Source organism: Petaurus breviceps, unplaced genomic scaffold (assembly GCF_028583685.1).
Source record: "Petaurus breviceps papuanus isolate PSGF00001 unplaced genomic scaffold, PetGlider_PUasm1.0 185, whole genome shotgun sequence".
In the NCBI taxonomy this organism is placed as follows: domain Eukaryota; kingdom Metazoa; phylum Chordata; class Mammalia; order Diprotodontia; family Petauridae; genus Petaurus; species Petaurus breviceps.
The window spans coordinates 29,157,050-29,167,368 of NW_027185797.1; the positions used below are offsets into that span (position 1 = coordinate 29,157,050).

The 10,319-nt window shown below is 42.1% G+C and overlaps 1 long non-coding RNA gene and 1 pseudogene across 1 annotated transcript; both read right to left on the bottom strand.

Annotated features, from left to right (window-relative positions):
- Positions 1-823: 823 nt before the first annotated feature.
- On the bottom strand, positions 824-6,994 carry LOC138161492 (uncharacterized). The gene is made up of 2 exons (XR_011168388.1): positions 6,864-6,994; positions 824-1,550 (listed from the first exon to the last, which is right to left on the bottom strand). It is a non-coding gene; the product is annotated as an uncharacterized lncRNA (long non-coding RNA).
- Positions 6,995-8,714: 1,720 nt separating this feature from the next.
- On the bottom strand, positions 8,715-9,821 carry LOC138161493 (ubiquitin domain-containing protein UBFD1 pseudogene; annotated as a pseudogene).
- Positions 9,822-10,319: the final 498 nt, after the last annotated feature.

The following is a 10,319-nucleotide window of genomic DNA, read 5'->3' on the forward strand; positions in this document are numbered from 1 at the left end:
CATTTTCAATAACTCTTCCTCTTTATCTCACTCTCCCTGATGCCTAATAAGCTGATTGCTATTTACTTTGGACCAACAGCTAATCTGTTAATGATTGATTTTAAATTTTTACAGTCATTTGTCTCTGGCAGGACTTGGGACTTCGAAAGGCAGGCCTTTCCTACCTGATGAATTGGCTTTTCTTTAAAAAAAAAAATAGACTAAGTCCAAAGTCTTCCCTGCTATGTTTTGCTAACAAACAATTGACAGAGAGTTGAAGCAAAGCTAAAAATGAAATGGATAAATCTTCAGATGAAATCCATCTGCCTTTGAAACCAACTGTCAACACATAATGTGAGTGGACATTTTGTTAATAGAGGTGAGGAGGGGGAAGTCTCTCCACGTGTGGAGCAAATCCTAATTGTACTATAAATTTGAAGAGCTTAAAATTCTTAATTAACAAAATTGATGCTCATCACCCAGCCTGAAATGGGGGATATAAACCAATGCATTTACCACCCTGGAGAATGATCGAAACTGCACACCCTATAATACATGTATTAGTGGGATCCGAGCTGGAAAGTGGATTTTGTTTCCTCCCCCGTCAAAGAGCTTGTGGGATGGATGGTGGTTATTTTAATTGGTAGCACACAGCAGTGCTCCACGATTTAATCACTGCTTCTAAAAACGGAACAGCGGCCCAGAGGATATGGCTGTGCCCTAGAAAGTCGGGAGGAGAAATCCTGCATGGGAGGGCTACACGCTTTCATAAATGCTACAACATTAAGTTTTCCTTCGAGACTGAGTCTCTAATTTTGTCAACAAGAATGACCCCCAAGGCTGGCGTTCAAAGCAAGTGTTTATTAAAGTGCACCCCAAGACCTCCTGCCTCAAAATTGAATTACACTTGTCAGAGCATCTTTTAAAAATGAAGGCGACTCTGCCTCAGAGTGCTTTAAAATTGGATGAGCTTCTGCCTTACGCTGTTGGGTACAAAACAGCAACAGATATCAGGATGTATCGAAGTATCTTTCTTGAGTGCCATTGTTCTAAATAGGCAGACTGGACACTGCCAGGGCCTCTAAAGGGAACCTCTAAACTGTTTGAAGGAGAAAAGCTCTCATCTTATTAATATTTTAGAGCCTGCAAGACGCCAAGGCTCCATCTGCTGTCAGCATTCCTGAGAAAAGAGCGAGCCAGCGTTGGGGGCAGCCACTGTGGACTGCCCCCAACGGGCTATTGACCTTCCCGTGAAGCAGATATCAGCTGACAGAGCCTGCCTATCTCAGCAGACGCACTGGAAGCAGGAGAAAGTGTTAAATATAACCAGGTAGACAGTGATGAATTGACATACTGGAAAATCGAACGCTTCAGTAATCAGCCTAAGGATCTGATATCAACAACATTTTTCAGTTTTGTCCAAACTCATTGAAAGGTGTACTTTAGCACACTCACTTCTCATTGGAAGGACCTTTCATCTTTAGGTGGGTTTTCTGATTGGATTCTATGTCATCATCGGTTTGGGTCATTCTCGGCAGAGGAAACAGACAGGTGGGGTCCATGTGAGAAAACTAGGGAGAAGGATGAACATGGATATAAATGGGCTGTGCATTGACATTAATTAAAAACAATTAAATATCTATTGAAATGGGTATTTAGAGAGAATTATGAAAGCCACAACGTAAGAAAAGGCATCAGGTACTATAGTCCAAAGACATAGTAAATGTGAAATATTGAAATATCCCATATATTTAGCAGTGGGAAGCTTCCTTGACTATAATTCTAATTACAGAAGTCTAATTAATGTCTGCATGGCTTCAGATAACTTCATTAAATCTTTGGGATATTTATATTATCCAAAGACAATCTCCATCCATTAGAGTAAATAAATCTTTTAAAATAACTTTTAAAATGCTTATGGATATGCTTTAGAGGGGTAAAGCTCACCCCACAAGGCGCTTAACTCATCCCCTCACTCTAAGGTTTTCATTTATCTCCATATCTTCATAATTAACACTATCTTCACATAATTATTATCATCAGTATTCCATAATCATCATCATCATTGAGGCAGACATTTCTTTAGCACCTTGCATATGTTGGCTCATTTGACCTGCACAACAACAGCCCTGGGAGGAAGGTCCTATTATCCTTCCCACTTCACAGATTATGGGTCACGTCATTACAATAGCTAATAATAACTAGCATTTGGAGAACTCTTTAAGGTCCACAGAGCATTTTACATGTGGTATTTCATTGGATGCTCCCCACAGCCCTGGGAGACAGGTGCTACCATTGTCCCCATTTTACAAATGAGGAAACTGAGCCTAAGAGAGGAAAAGTGAAAGCAGGGACACTTTTTTCTTTTCTTGGAATCTTGAGAACTTCGAGAAGTACCTGGCCCGTAATAGGCACTTAATGAACATTAGATGACTGATAACTAACAGACTTGCCTTATAGTAATGTAAATATCTGAGGCTAAATTTGAATTCAGCTCTTCCTGATTCCAAGTCCAGTACTCTATCCACTGAGCCACTTAGCTGTAATGTCAGTCAATCAACAGGATTTATTAAACACCTACCAGGTGCCAGTAGTGGGATCATAAGTACAAAATGGAGATCATTTCTGCCTTTAAGCAGGACATTCTAATAGAGGGATACAATACACCTAGGGGAAGGTGAGATTTGAACCCAGAACTCTCCTTTCCCCTAAGGAGGTTAGAATAGATTCTCTGATTCTGACATTCTATGATCCTATGATCACAGGTCACAATGGGGGCTCCATAATTGTAGCTGACAGATAGATAGAGTGACTGCTTCCAGGAACAAAGATGAAACTCATCAAAGCCCCCCACTAGGATGAGTAAGAAGAAATGCAGTCACCTGGAGGAAGTCAATTATCTCATCATTCCTCCCCACTGGAATATGGAAGATGAACTCAGGTCCTCCTGATCCCAGGGCTGGTGCTCTATTCACTACGCTACCTAGCCGCCCCTTCCACCAGCTTTTACAACTATCCATAATGTGACCGCCTACCTACCTCTCCAGTCTAATTTCATATGACTTCCATCCACACACTCCATTCTGATCAAACTGGCTCACAGCTCTTCCCATCCATGTCATTCCACCTCCTTGTCTTTGCAATAAACCCCCTTCTCACCAATGCCTCACAAAACCCTCAACTTCCTTCCAAAGTGTAGCTCAGAGGCCACTTCCTATGGAGGTTTTCTCATCACCCATTACAAGGAGTTCAATCCAGCTGCCTCCCTCTAAATGTAATTGGGGGAAGGGGCCATGGGCTCATAGATTTAGAGCCAGAAATAACCTTAGAAGCCATAGGGTCCAACCAGCTCATTTTATAGATGAGGAAACAGGCACAGAGAAAGGAAGGGGCTTTCCCAGGGTCACACAGCTAGTAAATGTCTGGGGTGGGATTTGAACCCAGGCCAGCTCTCTCTCCACTTCTCACAGCACAGTTCAGGTGTTTTATATAATATAAATATAATTTATATTATATTGAAATTATTTTGTCTGTCTTTTGTGTTTATTTACTTGTATACATGTTTTCATGCCTGCTCTTCCCTGCCTCTCACCACCGCCCTGGACATGGTAAGCTCTTTGAGGGGAGAGAGATTCTATTTGTTTTGTCTTTGGATCCCCAGCACAGAGTCCAGGATATATTAGGTGCCTAATAAGTGTTTGTTGATTTTAAATAAATTAATACCAAAGTAATATCAGTCCAGCCGATATGGATTACTGAAAATTCTGCCTGAATTTGAAGGGGCAGATGACGAGAAGATGGCCAAGGCTTCTTAATAACCTTTACAGAACACCTGAACCAAAGTCACAGCATTCTCTGTGCCCTGCTGCAAACACATATCTGGACCTAACTCATTCAGAGAATTGTAGGAATTCTCCATCATCCACACACAGCCCACTCCCCATTGATCACAACCCTAAATGCACTTATCTCCTTTATTTGCACTTAATGCAAATTCTTAACTTATTAATGTGTTGGATTAATGTATAAACTAAACATCTGTCTGGGTCATTATTGTTTGTCTTAAACTGAAAGATACCAAAGGGTGGATACTGCTTCTGTTTAATTGATTCATATTCTCCCTCTCCTTTCCTCTCCTCTCCAGTCTCTCTTTCTCTCTCTCTCTCTCTCTCTCTCTCTCTCTCTCTCTCTCTCTCTCTGTCTCTGTCTCTGTCTCAACAAAATATCCTCCCTCACTTTGGAGAGGTGGGAAGCTACCAGAACAGAATATTCAAAATATTTTTTTTGCTTTTTGGAAGGCAATTGGGGTTAAGCGACTTGCCCAAAGTCACACAGCTAGTAAGTGTTTCAAGTGTCTGAGGCCAGATCCAAACTCAGGTCCTCCTGACTCCAAGGCCGGTGCTCCACTCATTGTGCCACCTAGCCGCCCCCAGAATATTAAATACATTGTCTGCATAATGTCTGTTTTGGATGCTTTTACTAAATTTTTTTTTGTCGCAAAGTACAGAGGGTTCAGTCTGGAAGTAGGAAATGACTGGAATGTCAGGACAAATGGCATCAATAAAATGTTTTTAGAAAGGAAAAGGAAAAAGTCAAGCCCTCCTTTGATGCTTTATCATCTCCCAGAGGTAGCCCTGGGTTCATAAAGTCTAGACCTGCAGAGCAAAAGCTAGGAAGACTTGAAGTACAGACCTAGGGACTATGTGTTGTCTCAAATGGGGACACAAAATAGCTAAATTCAGCAGTATTCTTCACTTGGTTGACCTGGAGTGTCAAATATTTTGGCCATAGCAACTGTCTTCTAAATCATAGGGGGATTGAGATTTTCACAGATGGAAAGGGTGCCCAGGTCAACAAATGTATGGGTCCTGAAAGCACTGAAGGGTTGGGTGATTGCATCACTTATCACAGTCCCAGACAGCCTCCAATTAACTGACTGTACCACTGACCATGTGGGACGGGCAGTACTGGAAAGAGCCCAGAGAAGAGGCAGAGTAGAAAGGGATGACTTATCAGATCCTGACTTACGAGGACCAGGAAGTGTGGGCGCCATGTATATAGCTCCGGCCCCAGTCCCAGACTGAAAGTAGGGCCATTACATGCCCAACAGACATGGAAAACAGGACAAGGCAATAAAACAGGTCAATCCAGCATAGAGGGTGGGATGTCTGGAATCTCTGAGATAAGCAATAAATACTTTTGATGAAGATAAGAGTGTGGGAAGGAGCAGGGCTGTGAACATGAGTCTATTAGCTTCCTTCTAGGTAGTTCCTCTAAAGGATCTGCTCCCAGTGACTTGAAAGCATGGATGTGGGCAGCCCCCAAATTGTAGAGGAACTGCTCAAAGGTGGGCGTTCCCTTTCTACTGAAGTGTCCCTTTTACTGTGCAGTTAATCCAAGAATAGAAATTCCCTTTCTGAATTTTGTGCTTAGGGGTGAATTTAGTGACCTTATTAACTGCTAGTCATGGCACCATAGAATGAGCATTATTCAGGCAGTCAAAAGATCCAAGTCTGAGTCTCAGTTCTGATGTGACTTGGGGAATCATTTGGCCCCATGAACTTCACATTTCTTCACATGTAAAATGGAGGTAATAATGTTCCTGCTACCTGCTTCATGGAGCTATTGTAGGGGAAACGGAAACATCAAAGTGCTGCCACATTCCCTTTGGAGCATTCCCATACCAAAGCAAAGAGACACCCATCTTTAAGTGAGGAGATAAGTCTGAGAGAGTAGCCCACAGCTCAGAGGGAGTGACTTGGGGTTAGCACACACAGTGGTCAGTGAGTGCCAGAGGAGGATTTGCACCGAGGCCTCCTGATCCCTGGTCCAACACTCTGTCTACTGTGCCAGGTCTCCTTGTTATCAGAAAAACCTTAGAGCACTGTATAAATAAATGTGGGCTACCATTATCAATCTTTCATAGCAGCCCATGGCAGAGAGGGCACACACATCTTCCTCTCTAGTCAGTAATAAACTGAATAAAGAAGCAGCTTGGTGAATCTGGGGAGAGGTCATGGGGCTGATGTTCCTTGTTCTATTTTTAGCAAAAGGTCCCTTAGCTCAGAGGTATCAGACACACAGCTGCCAACACTCCAGATTGTAACACAAACCATATTAAATTATAACTGGGAAATGGTTAACCAAAAAATTTAAATATATATAATATAATAATAGGTATAACATATACATGTTTAATATATAGATATGTAATAGATATTGATAAATAAAATATAGATATGCAATAATAGATATAACTAAATTATAGATAGATATAATATATCTATATGATATATAGATAATAATAGATATATCTATACAATATATAGATATATGATAGATATCTCTATATAATATGTAGATATATAATAATATATCTAAAAATTTCTATTTTAAAATAGATCACATGTGGTTTTCTAAATCAATATGCATCATCATGGATGCTTATATATGGTTTAGTGGCCATTTCTCAGCTAACATCCCATAAGAAGGAGGGCCACACCAATTAGGGAATGGCTAAACAAGTAAGTCATGGTTACAAAGATGGAATGGAATGGAATGTCACTGTGCTATAAGTACTGATGCATATGATGAATATAGAAAAGCAATGGGAGAGTGACACAGACTGATGCAAAGCAATAACTTCTAAGGTCCCTTCCTATTGAAATCTCTGACTTATGAAGTAATCAGAACCCAAAAAAACAAAACAAACAAGGATTAGAGGTGTCTGCCCACTCCCACAATTTTGGGTTAAAATCTTAAGTCTTCTTCCCAGTTTTTGGAGGAGAAGAAGGAAGAAAGAGGAGGAAAAAGAAGATGTCCCCCCCCACACCTCCTTACCCCTCCCCTCACTCAGCTGCCATCTTCCTTTAGGTTGTCATTACCTATTGCCCAGAACATTGAAGGGCTCTACTACTTGTCTCTCCTCACTCTTTTCCATCTTCCAAACAGTTGACATGTTGATGTTTGCAAAAAGCGGGAATGACACCATGGCTCCCTGATGAATCAGAGATCTAGAAGGGGAAAGGGTCACAAAAGTCATCTAGTCAAAAAGTGTCAAACACAGGATCCAAAGCAGATTAAAATGTAATCAGGAAATATTTAACAAAATAAAACAAAAATACTATAAAACATAGATAATGGTTACCTGTGGTTTTCTAATCCAGTATGAGATCTGAAGTGATCTTTTTCTATGGCTTTAGAGTCCCCTGCTTCTATCTGAATTTCACATCATTGATGGAATCTCACCCCTTTGTTTTGTCAAAGAGGAAACTGAGTGAGTCTAAGCTATTTGCCCAAGGTCCAGAACAGTGTCAGAGTCAGAAATCTGCACAGAGATCCCCTGACTCCTCCATCCTCCACTCAAGAATCTTTGATGACCCCCTACTGCCCCTAGAATAAAATGCATGAAACTTTGTTTGCCTTTGCAAAGCCCTTCCCAATAGGATTCCACCTCCCCTTTCCAGGTGTCTCAGCCATTGTTCCCCCTTACATACCAAATGTTCCCTGTTCACAATATGCCATATTCCACCTACATGCCTTTGCCCAGGTTTCTCTCCCATACCTGGAAAATGATCTCTCTCCTCACTTCCAGAGCCAGCTTGTGGGGCATAGAGCTGGTACTGGAGTCAAGAAGACCCAAGCTCAAATCTGGCCTCAGATATTGAGTAACTGTGTGGCCCAAACAAATCATTTAACCTCTGTTTGCCTCAGTTTCCTCATCTGCAAAATAAAGTGAATACTAGCATCTACTTTGCAGGGTTATGGTGAGGATCAATGAAATATCTGTAAAAAGTGTTTCAGCACAGTGCCCAGCACATAGCAGGCACTGTATGAATATTTATTCCCTTCTTCCCCCCCCTCAGCTCCTGACCCTCACTCCAAGTTCAGCTCAAACGCCGTCATGGACACCATCACCAACAAGAAGCTTTTCCTGATTTCACCTCCTACTTATCCTGAATTTCCTTGCAGATAAATATACCTCCCTCTCCTGGACTCTTCTGCATCCTCCCCCTTCTTGACCCACTTAGGGGACTCCCCCCACCTTATAGTTCCTTTTTATTTGTTGTCTTCCCACATTAGAATGTAAGGTCCTCGCTGTGAACTCATCCAGCCACCCTAGAAAGCAATTTGGAATTATGCCTAAAAAGCTATTAAACTGTGCATGCCCTTTGACCAACAATACACAGTTACTAGGTCTGTGCCCCAAAGAGATCAAAGGAAGATGGAAAACGACCATATGGACAAAAATATTTATGGCAGCTCTTTTCCAGGTGACAAAGAACTGGAAAGTGAAGGGATACCCATCAATTGGGGAAGGGCTGGGCATAAGATGGTGTAGAAATAGGATGGAATATTACTGTTCTCTTAGAAATTATAAAGGATATGGTTTCAGAAAAATCTAGGAAGACTTGTATGAACTGATGCAAAATGAAGTGAGCAGAACCAGGAGAACAATGTATACAATAACAATATTGTAAAGACTAACAACTTTGGAAGACTTAGGAACTCTGATCAACACAATAGAACCAATCCCAGTTCCAGAAGACTAATGATAAAGCCTGTCAATGAGACCTCTCAAATGATCAACCTATTATGTATTTTTGTGCAATGACTCTTGCAGGCATGTGTTGCTTAACCCCCAACAATAAAGCCTTCTTGAATTGACCTGGGTTGATCCAGGAGCTAGCTTTCTGTTCTTGAACAGGGCAAGACCTTTTGGATTCTAAACTAAGTTCTTTTTTTCTGAATTAAGATTTATTGATTTTCACTGTATTCACTTTAAATATGGTTTGAAGCTGACTGAAGGGAAGGGATTTTGCAATTTTAAGTTAAAAGTAAACTAATGGTGAAAGTACATCACCTCTGGCTTCAGTCAATATCTCCTCAGATTTGAATTAACAAAAGTTCCAGGAATATGAAATCTGTGCATGTTGAAGACCTCTCCCAGCAATGTCCTTCACTTTGGGTCAGTCTCCTGTGCAAGAGGTGAAAGTGCTTTCAAAAATACTGCCATTTGCCCAGCACAGTGTCTTTGATTGCATCCACATACTGAGTTGGAACCCAATACACCCAGAAGTAAGAGGCTTCAGTGGGACCCAACTGAAATGCCATCGTGTGGTAATCTTCATGTCCTTCAATAGGTTCACTGACCACATTTTTAATGGAGCCCATGGGTAATTTTTCAGTTCGCTCTTTAGTGCCAATTCACAACTGGTCTTGTTTTAATTTAAAGGTGAGTCTCACTTTTCCTCCTGTCTTATTGTACATGCCCGATAAAGGTACCGTTGGTAGTCGTTCCTGGGCAACCTTAACAGAAGGCATCACATCTTCAGGTTTCCCTTTCTCTAACACTTTTCTGTGTTGCTTTTGCCTGCAAAGTGGCTCCTTCTTACTCTCTTCAGCTTCGCTTCTTGCTGTGCTGCATCTTTGGATGTGTTTACTGATAAAACATCGTTTATTGTAGATCCAGCCACCATAATCTTGGCACCACTGGTTACTTTGATTTCCCGTAATGTTTTCTCCTCCCTTAAACATAACTTTCTGCATGGCAGGTGGCAGGCCTGTAATGGAGTGGATCTTGCGCTCCAGCTCGGCCACAGGCTGTCCACAGGCACCCGCACGTCGCACTTGTTCTTGTTCCAGATGCTGACCGAGGCGTGGGCACTGGCTATGCCCCCCTGCGTCTGGTCTGCCTGCAGGCTGCCCTTGGCCGTCGCGCCCGCGGCCGAGGACGAGGAGCAACAGCAGGCCTCAGCGTCCACGCAGTTGAGCTGCAGCTTCAGGGCATCCGTTTCCATGCCAGGCTCTTCAACTTCATCCGGGAATCCGGCCGCCACCATAATGATTGTGTACAACACCCACCGCAGCGAGGGGGCCCTCTAAACTAAGTCCTTTGAAAAAGGGGTCTCCTTGGTTCTTTGGCTGGTCTCTGGTGGCAGCATGGCCAGTCCCCAGGCCCAAGACAGGTGTCAGTGGGAAATCCATGGCCATACTAATCTCAAGAAATAGTGCATGCCTCATATTTTTAGGATTAAGTATCCTATTTTGGGGGGCGGCTAGGTGGTGCAGTGAATAGACTACCAGCCCTGGAGTCAGGAGGACCTAAGTTCAAATCCGGCCTCAGACCTTTAACACTTATTTGCTGTGTGATCTTGGGCAAGTCACTTAACCCCAATTGCCCTCCAAAAGAAAATTATATTTTCATTTTTGACAGACTTGTAGACCTGAGTTCAAATCCAGCCTCATACACTTACTGGCTGTGTAAACCTAGACAATTCATTTAACCTCTGCCTCACTTTCCTGATCTGTAAAATGGAGACAATAATAGAACCTGCCTC